The sequence below is a fragment of the Euprymna scolopes genome, chromosome 29, assembly GCF_053919585.1.
Source record: "Euprymna scolopes isolate OS-2025 chromosome 29, ASM5391958v1, whole genome shotgun sequence".
NCBI lineage: Eukaryota > Metazoa > Mollusca > Cephalopoda > Sepiida > Sepiolidae > Euprymna > Euprymna scolopes.
In genome coordinates this window covers 9,941,183-9,955,617 of record NC_136510.1, presented here as the reverse complement: position 1 = coordinate 9,955,617, position 14,435 = coordinate 9,941,183, and the positions used below count along the sequence as shown (strand labels likewise).

The 14,435-nt window shown below is 35.9% G+C and overlaps 1 protein-coding gene across 5 annotated transcripts in view; it reads left to right on the top strand.

Annotated features, from left to right (window-relative positions):
- Window positions 1-14,435, top strand: part of LOC145252478 (caskin-2-like) — a 969,745-nt gene that overhangs the window by 711,002 nt on the left and 244,308 nt on the right. The window lies entirely within an intron of this gene.

Sequence of the window (14,435 nt, the reverse complement as noted above, 5' to 3'; positions counted from 1 at the left end):
AATGATTATTCTCTCGGAATTCTTATTCTGTATGGAGACTAGAAAAATGAAATCTAAACTAATCTCAGTTGGAAATAATTATACTAAATATAAAACAGAAGAGAAATCATAAATGCAAATCATTCAATTCTGTTTTCATTTATACATACTGGCAGATGTTGGACAGTTTTTAAAAAATCCCACCCCTTCAATGTAGAGGTCCCTGAATGCTGGAAAGCTTTCTACTCGGTTTCTTCTCTCAAACTGCTAGACTTTGGAATTCCCACCCTATTTCCTGCTTCTCTGATTTTACTAACATGCAGAAATATAAATATAAGGTGAGCAGACATCTCGCTACTCAACTCCCCGTATAGTATTTCTGTAAGCATGGCCAATGTAGCAATATGATTTGTTTGGAGTGAATAAGAGTAAAAGTAATTGAAAAAAAAAAATTTATAATTTCCAAACCAACCTATTTCTACCCAGGTCTTTATTTATCCCTCAGGGCTATTCTCAAAATTTCCTTCCATGTTTTTTCTTGGCCTTCTTCTGTGAACTGCACCTACTACCTCAACTGTCCTACATTTATTAACCTGAGAACTTTTATCTATTCTTTCAACTTATCTAAGTCTTCTATTTTGTGCACATCCTCTTACGTTATCAGATCTAAGACTCACATTGTAACCTGATCATGGGCTAGAGAGTATAACTTGGTATCTCTGCCTGTAAGGATGTTTCCAGAAGGACTGTTACATATTTGGCATGACACCACCAGCTCCTTGAAGTTAACAAATAGACACATCCTCTTTAAATAAAGGAGTTATACTCAGTTGGGTTGACAAACCTTTGGTCAGGTTTTTTTTTTTTTTTTTGGATAATTAATTCCCTCCTGAGAATTAATTATCTGGATTGGGACAGTGGTGCTTAATTTTGAATGTCTGTCAAACTCAGTCAGGATCAAATCTGCTTGACGACACATGTTTGGTCATCAAGTTGTCTCCGCTATGTTTTAATATCTTTTTGATTCTACGTGTCTTGCTATGAGAACCATAATAGTTAGGCACAACCCCCCTCCCCCGCCCATCTTATCTGCTGATATATCCAATACGGTTGGATTTTGTTTTTACATGAAATAACTCCAGACAAGGCATGAAGCCATTTGATGTGAGGAACTAAAAATACATACTTCAAATCTAAAACTAACCAATAAGTGTATAAATTCCAGTGTAGAAAACAGTAGTTCTTACCCCTTTGTCAGAAACGTCAGCTAAAGGACAAAATAAAGGATTGCAGAAATGATTATGAATTTTATCATTGATTGGATTGGTGTCTTTTTTTGGTAGGTCACGCTCTATAAGAAATTACTAAAAATAATGACCGGAGAGCGCTCACCATTGGATAATTATGATGAAGGATGATCCTTTGATAATCACTTCACGTGTTGTGTAGCAAAATGTGTTTGGAAAAAGGCGTAACCTGAGACCAAGTGCTCCAAACTATTTGAATTCATAATAGCTGCACAGCTCTTTTGTTATCTTGGGGTTTGAGAAATGCTGCCCTTTCAAATATTCGCCTTTGATTATGAATCTGTCACTGGTGACATTTTCAAATCAACCACGTCAGTTTTGAATCGTAACTTCGTTCTCTCATCTTTTCATGCATGAAATCACTTGACCCTCATGACACTTCTTGTCACTGCAACCCGCAGGTGAAAGTTACAACTGAAACTACACTCATCATAAAAGGTTTTATGCTTTATTATAATTTACATTGCCTTTTGTTATTCACGTGAAATCCACTTCTAATATAAGCGGCATTTTCTGTTGGCTTATCTGTTCATATTTTGAATTATTTGAGTTTTATAGTTAGCCAATCAAATTCTTTGCTTACATTACACGATTTTGCTGTAATATAAGCAAATAAGGTAATTGCAGCTTCTCTTTCAATTTTTGGATTTTTTAATCATGTCCAAACGCATTTTATTTCTTTTTGGTGGATTGATACTTGCTGTTTCTTCTGATCAATTCAGAGTAAAATAGATTCATTGATTGATATAATAATTAAGTGATTGATTTTGTGCTACAAAACAGATACTGTCAAGAATTGTAAATGTCAACGGAATTAAAGGAATAAATTGTAAGATGGTCAACATCGTGAAATTTGGAATATAGACTTTTGTCATTTATTCATTATATGTTCTGTAATTACATTGAGCTTCTTAAATAAGGATTGGTATATATAAAAAGGAAATATAAGTGAATAAAAAATATTTCCACAGATATATATATATATATAATATAATATAAAGCTGAATGTCTGTGCGTGTGTGTCTGGTCACGAATAGGCTCCTATATGGTTGACTATTTTAAAAAAACTGATTACATATAATGATGCAAAATATATCGAGACACAGGAATGGGTATGTTTGATCTGGCAGAACAGTGGTTCATTAAAATTGTGGGGTCTGCGTTCGCACCTGGTCCACAAAGTATTGAAATAAAAAATTTAAAAATTTAAAAAAAAAAAGCGTTTACAAGTGTTTTTGATATAGAATGGAAATAGGCACAAACTTTAATAAAGATTTTCATATCTATCTGCGTAAGTATACTTTGATAATTATGTTTCAGTTTGAAGAAATATGGTATAATAAAATTATGGGGTGTTCGTTCGCATCTGACCTCCATAGAATGTAAATATGTCACAAAGTTTTACAAGGGTTTTAATATAGATCCACAGAATATTGTGTGTTTCAGTGTGAACAGATATGGTATAATAAATTATGGGGTTTATCTATTTTATTATTACTTTCATCATATTTTGCTTTGGTTTTGATACCCCCAAATTCGACGCTATCTTTTTACAACCCTTCCTTTTCATAACCTACCATACTTTCATAAATCAGAGTTCATTTTCTGTAGGCTGTTTTTGAACCCAGTCAACGACGGGTACTTTTGCTAGTATATATATATATATATATATATATATATATATATATATATATATATATATATATAAAAGGAACTTTGTGAGTTAGACTTAAAAACGGCTGGATCGATTTTTATGAGATTTTATACAAAGGTACTTTATGTGCCTGGCAGAGTTCTTAGATAGATTTTGTGTCGGATTGTCTTTGATAAGTATTAATAATTGAAATAACCCAATGAAAGAAGGAACAGGCGATTTTGACCAAACTTAACATCTTACACAGCCTAACATCACAAGTGCATTTTAGAAGTTTTATTACCACACAAGCTGAAAGGCCTACATATAAAATCAACAGTAGGTTCTTTGATATGACAAGGGCGCATCCGATATGAATGTTTCTGTTTAGAGTACAATTGAAGCATGATACTTGACTTTTATATTTTAAACTTTAATTATTTTATAAAATAAACAGTAAGTTCTCTACAGTGCAATGTAGACAACAATATATTGTAAACTTAGTCCCTGCAAGAAGCATGTGAAGCTTCTCCTAGGTGCATTGTGATTGGTCTCTAACTAGAATAGGCAATCAATCTTCGATTGAAAAATAGACTATTTCATCAATTTCGATGACAATAAAAATATAGGAGTGTGAAACATTCATTGATCACTTTTCAATCCCGGGCAACGTCGGGTCACCGTGCTAGTAATCTATAATATAAATCTCACCTGCCTGTTTAAATGTATGTGTGTATGTATGTATGTCTGCCTAAAACTTTCAACAGAGGCGACGGATTTTCACGATATCAGTATCGTTTTGAAGCGTGACCCTTCAGACGGCAAATATCGAAAAATTGGCTAAAAGTATTAATTCCTTCACCCTCAACTGAGCATTTTTCTACAGGGAGGGATCGCTTTTTTCGCTGATATTTTCGAAAGTCATCCCCTCTTTTCAATTGACTAGCCTTAATTTAAACCTTTGTCACTTCCGGTTTGGTGATGGATGCTACAGCAAAATGTCAGGTTTTTTTTGTTTTTTTTCACATTTTTTTTCTTCTTCACGGTACAGGTTCAAGCCTTTTTTTCTTTTCTCAACACACACCTCCAAACACTCGGGTAATGCCGGTCACCCAGGCTAGTATATATATATATATATATATATATATATATATATATATATATATATATATATGAAGTAGTATACGAAAAAGATAGTGTGTCTATTGTATTAAGTTGGATCAAATTGGAATAAGTGTTTGGACTTTTAACATTAATGTGAGAAATTGGTTGAAGTTTTGCATTTATCCATTTAATGTTCAATATATTTTGATACCCTGGCAACGTTCAGTATATCAGTTAGTTGAACAATGATGCAAAGATTTTTTTTTTTTAATGCAAAACTTTATTAACTAAACGACCCACAGATATGAATAGACTCACATAAATATGCAGTGTTTATTCAAATCTTTTCAAGGGTCGGCCACTCAACCCTCTCCTGTCAGGCTCATTTCTGCTAGTGACCTTGATCTTTGGATTTGAACTGACATTGTTTTGTGTGCTGCAGCTATCTGCACCAAGCTTGCGCCACTTCCAAATAATGCAGGTGCTGATATATGGCAAGGTGCACACGTGCGATGTGATGTTGGAGATGAGGGCGAGGAGGCTTGATATGAAACTGTCTCCTATTATTATTTGTTTGTTTTAAAATATTTTATTTATAGCAATCTTACTGGCATGTTTATGACTACTGCTCTTGTGGTAGTTTGTGAAGAAAAAATTGAAATGAGAATTGCTGCCAGTTCCAAACCAACCAACCCTCAACACGCATCTTGCAGGCCAAAGTAAGACTGGGTCTGCAATGGGTTGGGGTACCTAAGTAGGCTATTTATTGCAGATTATTATTAAGAATCTTTTTCCTGTTCAAACAAAGGTCAGGAGAGAACATGATACAAACACTTTTCGAATGAATTTATATCTTCTTTTCTTTATTTCTATACAAGCAGGCCACCCAGCATTGCCAGGTCGTAAAATATGTTTAAATATAATATTATAATTTATGCAGATTGTGTACTTATTATTATATTGTACCCAATACATATATAGTGATTTTAAAAGTAAAAACACTATATATGTATTGAGTGGCATTCGCTATAGTCAAAACCAAACCATCTAGTGCTTCAACATTAGTCGTTACTGTCTGACTGAAATTCATGTACATATAAAAAAGTTTTTTAAAAAGTTTTTTAACCTTTTGCGCATTTGTAGGAGAGCACTTTAATTCAACTTATGGCAAGTTCCAATTTTTACTCTTAACAGCTATTTTTACCGGCTAAAAACCAAATATAATTTGTTCCATAGGTCTGAATCCCCTAGATATCAAGTTTCAAGTCTGTAACCAAAAATTGACAGAGGAGTTTGGTAGACTGTTTCTCAGACAGACAATAGCACATATATATATATATATATATATATATATTTATGTTTTGTTTTGTTTACAGAAAGTTTAGATAAGTCATCGATACTGTCGGTTTAAAACTCGATAATTAGGAACCGTTTTAGATACTCATATCAAGCTCTCTTCAGCCAATACTCATCTCCCTGGCTGAAGCGAGCTTGATATGGGTATCTAAAACGGTTCCTAATTATCGAATTTGAAACCGACGGTACCAATGACTTATCTAAAATTTCTGTAAACAAAACATAAATATGCTCTTATTTTCGGATTTTCCTTATAATTGAGCACTCTGCTGGATTCCTTTTTCAAAAAAAAAATTTATATTTAAATAAGATCTTATGTTATTTAAATTCCTGTACAAAAAAGTCTGGAAACTTATTGAAGGCACCCCATATATATATATATATATATATATATATATATATATATATATATATATAATTTTTTTTTTTTTTTACTATAATAATTAAATACCTACAGACACTAGTGTTTCATCCTTTCGGGATTCTTCAGTGCAGGGTGTCACGATTACTACCAGTCGAACGATTCGAACCCCGCGACACGAGACATCTCTGGCTCGATTAGCGGAGGCCGTATCCATTCGGCTACTATTAACCGTGTGAAATAGCGTTGAATTTTAAACATTTTAATTTAAATGTTCATTACGTCAGACATACAGTGATCAAATCGTTATACGATGATCTACGCATATATATATATATATATATATATATATATATATATATATATATATAGCTTCTGCTCATGCGAACACTCTAGATTATCATTGTACTCGCCCAAATTTTGCATTGTTACCCTACACTGATGATTGCGTAAGCATGAAACACAAGTGTCTGTAGGTAAGAATGAATAATTTTCATTTAATATATAAGTTCTATTATGCCCCAACCTCACATATTGAACTTCGTATACATTGATCGGTTCCTATATAAAGGATTTATTCAAATTCTTTAATCTAACTTGAAATATAATATTTGATGCCCAATAACCCGGGAAAGTTAGCTATGGTGTATGTATCAAGTAAATTTCCATTTGTGTTTCTTTTTGTTGATTTTTTTTTATAAAATTTCATCAGGGCATTTAATACATAACATCTGCAAAAATAGGTGTGTATATATATATATATATATATAGAGAGAGAGAGAGAGAGAATAAATGACAAAAAGTTATATTCCAAAATTCATGATGTTGACCATCTTATAATTATTCCTTTAATTCAGTTGACTTATACAATTCTTGACAGTATCTGTTTCGTAGCACAAAATCAATCACTTAATTATTATATCAATCAGTGAATCTATTATGCCCTTTACCTCATGAGAAGAAATAGTAGCAATCAACCCGTCAAAAGGAATTGAAGTGTAATTTGACATAATTAAAATCCGAAAATTGGAAGAGAGACTGTAAATACCTTTTTATTTTTCCATTATGCCATATTGAATTCTCTCTCTCTCTCTCTCTCTCTCTCTCTCTCTCTCTCTCTCTCTCTCTCTCTCTCTCTCTCTCTCATATATATATATATATATATATAAATTCAAAACATTTTAAAGATTGAGTTTTACTGACGGTTGCTATTTTCAAATATAGCAGACCAGAATCGCTAAAAGAAAATTGGTTTATCTCGCTTGGTTTAAGATAATTTATTTTCTAATCCAGTTCTTTCTTCAACGTTCACTTCATGTTCCATTGTTTTATTAAATTTTTGTGCGAACATCATTTAATGTATAAAATAGCTCTTATTTGTCAGCACAGAAAATGTGCATTATGAAGTTTTAGTCTTGAGCTCAAACATAATCGTTTCATCTGCATGTTTTTAGACGATCCATGTATATTATGTTTGAATGAGAAACTGGGAATTTAAAAAATGTAGAAAAAATTACTTAATCTCAGTAGTGAAATTTTTGTGAACTGTAAATAGAGAATAAACTTTGGAATAAGTAATAAAAAGAACTTAAATAATAATAATTATTATTATTATTATTATAGACCAATGGCCACTGCCAGCGAGAAATCAATGGTAAGCGGCTGTTGCAATGACGCAAATTTATTTGCAAATACTATTGAAGGAGGTGGAGATAGCTGGACGTTTGGGGAGACGTGTTGTTATTCAGCTTCCAAGTTTCAAGAAAAAATACACAATTAAACCCGGATCTCCAACTTCCAACGTAGACCCCCACTACCATGTCTCTTTCTCCAACATCAGTTCTAACCTTCCAGAGGTTGAAGCCCAATAACAGGAGACTAAACCAGACCTTTTATTTTTAAGTGAAACTGGCATTGGACAGACTATTTCCCTAAATGAGTTCGTAATTAAGGGATACTCTAACTTAACTTTCAAATCTGACCCCGAAGATCGCCATGGGCATGGAATATGTGCCTATATTAAAGATGGCTTTCCATGTGGTAGGGACATCTCCAGAGAAGATCCTAACTTAGCATATATGTGCTTCCAGGTTGCACTAACTCACACTACTATTTACTCTCTATCGCCCCCGTAACAGCGGAGTTACTATCTTTAAAAACATATCTGAAAAAATTGATCAAGTTCTATCAGCTTATCCTTCAGCTAACATTCACGTATGTGGAGACTTCAATGTTCATAATGTGGAATGGTTGACCCACTCAAACAAGACTGATGATGAGGGGAGGTTCTGTCATGATTTCTCCATTGCTATGACCTCACTCAGATTGTTTACGAACCCACCCATGTGCCCAACAATGATGGCCAGTATGCAAGTCTTCTAGACCTTTTTCTCACAACTTGCCTTGAACTATGTTCAGTTTTTGTTCTGTCTTCTCTTGGATCTTCCAACCACTCGGTTGTATCAATTAAGATAAAAATGAAATGTAATAAGTCTTCAGACATACCTCTCCATCGTACAGTATATCGATACACTATGGCTGACTGGGATAGCTTCCGTACATTTATATCGGATCTACCTCTGCGTTCGATGTTTAAAAAGAATGTGTCCTATATAGTATCAGACCTGATGGAATGGTAAATTGTAGGTATAGACCGTTTCATACCCTCGAAAAAATTTCAGCAAAAACCTAACAGCCAGCCATGGTTTTCTCCAGAATGTGCTGCTGCTATTGCGCACAAATCACTTTTTCCACTGCTTCCAACGTAATAGATGTATGGAAACTAAATCCACTTTCAGGACTGCCAATAACCATTGTAAGAAAGTAATAAAGAATGCAAGAGAGTTATATGCCCAGTCTGTCAAGTCCAAAGGTGCTGAGCAGCAGCTTGGTTCCCACTAGTTTTGGCAAATAGCAAACAAAATCCTGAACAGAAGCGTGTGCTTTATCCCAACTATCATCAATGGACCTGAGGTAATCTTGTCAGCATCAGACAAAGTCAAACTCTTTGCCAAGAACTTTGCAGCTAATTCTACCCTTTGTGACCAAGGCCACCAACCCCCAATATTTCCTCCTGTATCAGAAAACCCGCTATGTGATATACAAATATCTGTACGTGATGTTGCCAAGCTAATCAAAAACCTTGACTCCAGTAAAGCAACAGTCCCTGACGGTATTCCAATTATAGTACTCAAAAAACTTCAACCAGAACTAGCACCCATACTTACAAAACTGTTTAAACGTTGTCTTAAGGAGAATTGCTTCCCATCACCCTGGAAAATCTCATCAGTATGCCCTGTATTTAAGAATTCAGGTGATCGCTCATCCCCCTCTCAGTACAGGCCAATAAGTCTCCTGTGCGTCATGAGTAAGTTGCTGGAATCTGTGTTAAATACAGAAGTAATCAACCATCTCAACAAAAATAACCTTCTTAGTGACACTCAATATGGTTTCCGTTCTGCTAGATCTACAGCAGATGTGCTTACAGTTATATCTCATCGGATTAGCGAATCTCTCGACAGAGGCAACCTTTCTAGGGCAATTGCTCTTGACATATCAAAAGCCTTTGATAGGGTATGGCATAAAGGTTTACTTCACAAGATCTCTAGCTATGGTATAGCTGGAAATGTCTTAATTATTAAATCATTTCTCTCTGATAGGTTCATAAGAATAGTAGTTGATGGGCAAAAATCAGAAGCTCACAGTATAAATGCTGGAGTCCCTCAGGGGTCCATCCCGGGTGCAACTCTTTTCCTGATCTACATTAATGATCTTCCAAATCACATCCTTACATCATTTGTAGACATTTATGCTGATGACACTACCATTTATGGTAGCACATCTAAGACAGTAAACGACCAAGGTCTCTCCGATTCTCTCTCCTCTGATCTTGATTACGTTGTACAATGGGGGAAGAGGTGGCTGGTTACTTGTAATGCATCTAAAACCAAGCTTCTATCTTTACATCATCAACGTTCTGATCCCCATCTGACATCAATTAAAATGAATGGCTCTCGTCTTGGGGAGGCCTCAAGTTTTGACAAGCTTCTGGGCTTGACCTTTACTCCTGATCTTAAATGGAATACGTACATCAAATCTGTTACCAAGGTCGCTGGAAAAATGGTGGGATCCTTCTATCGATCCAGAAGATATCTCAATGCTGATGCAATGCAAGAATGGAATACTGTTGCCACATCTGGACAGGAGCTGCTAGAAAGGACATCCTGCCTTGATAGAGTTCAAAATAGATTTTGTGGCCTCGTGGGAGATGTCCTTTTCTCTTCGCTGCAACCTCTATCTCACAGAAGAGATGTTGCGAGTTTGTCTCTGCTTTATCGTTATTTTCATAGCAAGTGCTCGACTGAGCTTCAGTGTATGGTCCCCCCTCGCCAAACTTTCACAAGAAACACTCGTCTAGCTGAAAACACTATCAATAATTTCCCCCACTCTTTATCTGTGCCTAAACCTAAACGTAGATTCCATGATCAAAGCTTCTTTCTTAGAACTGCACACCTGTGGAATTGTCTTCCGTTTTTCTGCTTTCCAGCTGTCTATAATATAGTATGAAATATCTCCAGAAAAAAAAAAACTTGAATAAACCTAGAACCCCATCTTTCAACGTAGACCCCTACTACCATGTCTCCTTCTCCAACATCAGGGGTCTACATTCCAACCTTCCAGAGGTTGAAACCCAATAACAGGATACGAAACCGGACATATTCTTTCTAAGCGAAACTGGAATAGGGCTGACCACTTCCCTAGATGAGTTCATAATTAATGGATACTCTAACTTAACATCTAAATCTGATCCCCCCCCCCCCCCAGATCGCCATGGGCATGGAATATGTGCCTACATTAAAGATGGCTTCTCGTATGGCAGGGATATCTCTAGAGAAGATCCTAATTTACCTTATATGTGCTTCCGGGTTGCACTTGCTTACACCATTGCATTTATATTTGCCCTCTATCAGCGCCATAACAGCGGAGTTACTATCTTTTAGAGTATATCTGAGAAAATAGACCACATCCTGTCTGCACATACCTCGGCTAACATCCACATCTGTGGTGACTTCAACGTCCATAACATGGAATGACTGACCCACTCAAATAAGATAGACGATGAGGGGAGGTTCTGTCATGATTTTGCCATTGCTTATGACCTCACTCAGATTGTTCGCCAGCCCACCCATGTGCCCGATACTACAGGTCAATATGCAAGCCTCCCAGACCTTTTTCTCTCAACTTCCCCTGAGCTATGTTCATGTTCCGTTCTTTCTCCTCTAGGATCCTCCGACCACTCCGTCGTATCAGTTAAGATAAAAATGAAATATAATAAATCTGCAGACGTACCTCTCTACCGTACTGTATATCGATACTCTATGGCTGACTGGGATAGCTTCCGTACATTCATATCTGATCTACCTCTGCATTCCATGTTTAAAAAGGATGTGTCCTCTATAGTATCAGACCTGATCGAATGGTTAATTGTAGGCATAGACTGATTCATACCATCTAAAAAATTCCAACAAAAACCTACCAGCCAGCCATGGTTCTCCCCAGAATGTGCTGCTGCCATCGCGCACAAAAATCATTTTTTCCATAGCTACCAACGTAATAGATACATTGAGACTAAAGCTGCTTTCAGGAACGCCAGCAACCACTGTAAAAGAGTAATAAAAAATGCAAGAGAGCTATATGCCCAGTCTGTTAAATTCAAAGTAGCTGATCAGCAGCTTGGTTCCCACCAGTTTTGGCAAATAACAAATAGGATCCAACCATTATCAATGAACCAGAGGTCATCTCGTCAGCCTCAGACAAGGCCAAACTATTTGCCAAGAACTTTGCAGCTAATTCTACCCTATGCGACGAAGGCTATCAACTCCCCATATTTCCTCCTATAACACAGAACACGCTAAGTAACATACAAATATCTGTGCATGAGGTCGCCAAGCTAATCAAGAATCTTGATTCTAGTAAAGCTACTGGCTCTGATGGCATCCCAATTATAGTGTTAAAAAAGCTTCAACCAGAACTTGCTCCCATACTTATGAAACTATGTAAGCATTGCCTTAAGGAGAAGTGCTTTCCAACACCCTGGAAAACCTCATCAGTATGCTCTGTATTTAAGAATTCAGGTGATAAATCATCTCCCTCTCAGTACAGATCAATAAGTCTCCTGTGTGTCATGAGTAAGTTGCTGGAATCCATATTAAATAGAGAAATAGTCAACCACCTCAGCAGAAATAACCTTCTTAGTGACATGCAATATGGTTTCCGTTCTGCAAGATCTACCGCAGATGTGCTAATGGTTATATCTCATAGGATTAGTGAATCTTTTGACAAAGGCTTCCTTTCTAGGGCAATTGCTCTGGACATATCAAAGGCCTTTGACAAGGTATGACATAAAGGCCTACTTCACAAGATCTCCAGCTACGGTATAACAGGAAATGTTTTCTCTATCATTAAATCATTTCTCTCTGATAGGCTCATAAGAGTAGTGGTCGATGGACAAAAATCAGAGGCCTGCAGTATTAATGCTGGAGTCCCTCAAGGGTCCATCGTGGGCCAACTCTCTTCCTGATCTACATCAATGATCTCCCTAAACACATACTTAAATGATTTGACATCTATGCTGATGACACAACCATCTACGGCAACACATCAAAGGCTGTAAATGACAAAGTTTTCTCTGATTCTCTCTCCTCTGATCTCGAACACGTGGTTCAGTGGGGGAAGACGTGGCTGGTTACCTTTAATGCATCTAAAACCAAACTCCTATCTTTACATCATCAACGATCTGATCCCCATCTGGCATCAATTGAAATGGATGGCTCTCGTCTAGGAGAAGCCCCATATTTTGACAAGCTTCTGGGTTTGACCTTTACTCCTGATCTGAAATGGAACACGTACATCAAGTCCGTTGCCAAGGTCGCTGGAAAAATGGTCGGATCCTTCTACCGTTCCAGAAGATATCTCACTACTGATGCAATTCTCTATCTATATAAAAGCCAAGTACGTCCAAGGATAGAATACTGCTATCTGGGCAGGAGCTACTAAAAACAGCCTATCCTGCCTTGACAGAGTACAAAATAGACTTTGTGGCTTAGTGGGGGATGCCCTTTTCTCTTCCCTGCAACCTCTCTCCCACAGAAGAGACGTTGCAAGCCTATCTTTGTTTTAGCGTTATTTCCATGGCAGGTGCTCGTCTGAACTCCAATCTCTGGTCCCCCCTCGCCAATCTTTTACGAAAAACACCCGTCTAGCTGAATCCACTGTCAAAAGTTTCCCCCACTCTTTATCTGTGCCTAAATCAAAATGTAGATTCCATGAAAAAAGCTTTTTTCTTAGAAGTGCATGCTTGTGGAACTCTGTTCCGTCTGCCTGCTTCCCACCTGACTACAACCTGGATGTCTTCAAGTCCAACGTAAACAAATTCCTGATGAACCGCCCTTTAAGTAGACACTTTATTAAATCTCCACACTAACGTCCTGTACTTGCAATAACCCTTATCCCAGAGTGGCTTCCGGGCCTTGATAAGTGGTGACCACCTTGTAAAAAAAAAAAAAAAAAAGTCCAACATGAACAAGTTTCTGGTGAGCCGTTACACTTGAGTTAACAAATTTACCGAACTTCCATTACTATTGATTACTATATTGTCCTTTTGACTACTGTACACTCTTTAACCCTTATCCTTGAGTGGCATCTCGGCCTTGATAAGTGTTGACGCCTATGTAAAAAAAAAAAAAGAACACCACAGGTTTCCAGTTAGATCTTTGATGGCTTGTGCGAAAGGTCCATGTGATCCAACAATAATCACAATAAAACAAAAATCTTTGTAAAACTAAAACTATAAATCTAAGATTGCAATAGTTGACAATGTAATAATTTAACAGACGAAATATCTTGATTTGGGGAAAGTTTGGTCACCTCTTCTTTATTTGACCCACTTCAGAGTGAGGAGCATCAAAGTTGAACCCAAATGGCAAACTACTCTTTAGTGTATATGCATTAAATAGTATTGTTTAGGTATTATATAAATTCTTTCCAATTCGTACAAAAATTGGGTTAATACTTTAATAGTGCATATATTACTAAACTATATATAGTAATAATTTAATAAATATTCTGAATATCTTTAAGTTAAAAAAAAAAAAAAAAATCACCACTTTAAAAATTTTTCGTTCTTTTCTTTTCTTTTTTTTTTTTTTAAAATAAGTATTTTCAGAAAGAAACCGATTCAAACTTAAATATATTCCTGCAAATATGAATGGAAGAAAAGAAAAAATAGGATAGTTTGAATCAAATATTGATCTGTCTAATAATCTGCTATTTGGGTTTGACTTTGAAAAACATCCAGCAAGATAACTTTTATATACTAGATATATATGCTTATATATCGATATGCCGAGACCTTCTATTAAGTTCTCATCTATGATTGATTTTTTTTTATTGGCAATTGATATTGGTCAATCAGTGACAGCTCGATTGAGTGCTGGTTATTGAATACAATTCATTCTTCGCCTGAACTCTACTTGTTTTTGCTTGTTAAGAGGCTCACTAAAGAACTTGTATAATTACATCACCATTGTCCTACCATAGATGAAAAAGACAAACAAAAAGTGTTGTTCATTCATTTAGTTGCAAAATAGAAATTGTTTAAGCATTTTGTTTGTGCTTTTTATTCACCCGACTAATT